This window comes from Anastrepha ludens, unplaced genomic scaffold (assembly GCF_028408465.1).
Source record: "Anastrepha ludens isolate Willacy unplaced genomic scaffold, idAnaLude1.1 ptg000104l, whole genome shotgun sequence".
In the NCBI taxonomy this organism is placed as follows: Eukaryota; Metazoa; Arthropoda; class Insecta; order Diptera; family Tephritidae; genus Anastrepha; species Anastrepha ludens.
In genome coordinates this window covers 10,001-12,500 of record NW_026530105.1, presented here as the reverse complement: position 1 = coordinate 12,500, position 2,500 = coordinate 10,001, and positions in this window count along the sequence as shown.

Genomic DNA, 2,500 nt, shown 5'->3' with positions numbered 1-2,500 from the left:
TTTTCAAATTTTGGCTAATCGATGATATCAAAATAATTTACGAAAATAAGACATATCTGTGATGCCATCATTATTGGGGTATATATAATATGATAAAAAAATATATGGAAAATATCATCATATATATAATTTATTAATTTTAATATATATTGGTTAACCGATGATGATATTATTGAAATATATAAAATATAATTGAATTATATGAAATCAAATTGAAATGTATTGAGTTAAATTTTTTCCATACATTTTTCACAATGCGTTGTGTACATGGACAAACAAAAACACTCACGGTGAAGGCATGTGAAATATATGAAAGATAATCAAATCGAATTTATATGAAACTATATTCGATTAAATGTATGAAAGTAAAATTTAACAAAATTTTGCCCATACATTTTTCACAATGCGTTGTGTACATTATCAGAAACACTCACGTGAAGTCAAGTGAGATATATATATGAAAGAAAATCAAATCGAATTTATATGAAACTATATTCGATTAAATGTATGAAAGTAAAATTTAACACAATACATTCATTTGATAAACTGAATAAATATATAATAAAGACATTTGAAATATATGGAAAATATCATCATATATATAATTTATTATTTTAATATATATTTGGTTAAATCGATGATATTATTGAAATATATAAAATGTAATTGAATTATATGAAATCAAACTGAAATGTATTTAATTGAATTTTTCCCATACATTTTACACAATGTGTGGTGTGCATGGCAAAAAACACTCACGGTGAAGGCATGTGAAATATATGAAATATAATCAAATCGAATTTATATGAAACTATATTCGATTAAATGTATGAAATTAAAATTTACCACAATACATTCATATGATAAACTGAGTAAATATATAATAAAGCCATTTGAAATATATTGAATTCTATTAAGTTAGATTTTCACCATACATTTTTCACAATGCGTTGTGTACATTGTCAGAAACACTCACGGTGAAGGCAAGTGAGATATATATGAAAGAAAATCAAATCGAATTTATATGAAACTATATTCGATTAAATGTATGAAAGTAAAATTTACCACAATACATTCATATGATAAACTGAATAAATATATAAGAAAAACATTTGAAATATATTGAATTGTATTAAGTTAAATTTTGCCCATACATTTTTCACAATACGTTGTGTACATTGTCAGAAACACTCACGGTGAAGTCAAGTGAGATATATATGAAAGAAAATCAAATCGAATTTATATGAAACTATATTCGATTAAATGTATGAAAGTAAAATTTAACAAAATTTTGCCCATACATTTTTCACAATGCGTTGTGTACATTGTCAGAAACACTCACGGTGAAGGCAAGTGAGATATATGAAAGAAAATCGAATCGAATTTATATGAAACTAAATTCGATTAAATGTATGAAAGTAAAATTTAACACAATACATTCATATGATAAACTGAATAAATTATAATAAAGACATTTCAAATATATGGAAAATATCATCATATATATAATTTAGTATTTTAATATATATTTAGTTAAGTTGATGGTATTATTGAAATATATAAAATGTAATTGAATTATATGAAATCAAACTGAAATGTATTGAATTGAATTTTTCCCATACATTTTTCACAATGTGTGGTGTGCATGGCAAAAAACACTCACGGTGAAGGCATGTGAATAATATGAAAATATCAACATTTAACTAACCAATGATATTGAAGCATATAAATCGAATCATAACTATATGAAACACGAATTTGAGTTATGTTAAACTGGTGATATTGTGGATTTATTCCTAGTTTTCCATACGTTAGTTTAAATAGAAACAATTTTCGAATATGTATACATATATGAAGAATTTATATTCTATACTAACATATTATGGAATGTAACTATTGATTGTTACCTTGGCATATTGGTGTATTGTGAGATTTCATTCATAGTTTTCCATACGTTAGTTTAAATAGAAACAATTTTCGAATATATATACATATATGAAGAATTTATATTCTATACTAACATATTATGGAATGTAACTATTGATTGTTACCTTGGCATATTGGTGTATTGTGAGATTTCATTCATAGTTTTCCATACGTTAGTTTAAATAGAAACAATTTTCGAATATATTACATATATGAAGAATTTATATTCTATACTAACATATTATGGAATGTAACTATTGATTGTTACCTTGGCATATTGGTGTATTTGTGATTTTATTCATAGTTTTCCATACGTTAGTTTAAATAGAAACAATTTTCGAATATATATACATATATGAAGAATTTATATTCTATACTAACATATTATGGAATGTAACTATTGATTGTTGCCTTGGCATATTGGTGTATTTGTGATTTTATTCATGGTTTTCCATACGTTAGTTTAAATAGAAACAATTTTCGAATATATATACATATATGAAGAATTTATATTCTATACTAACATATTATGGAATGTAACCTTGGCATATTGGTGTCATTGTATTTTATTCCT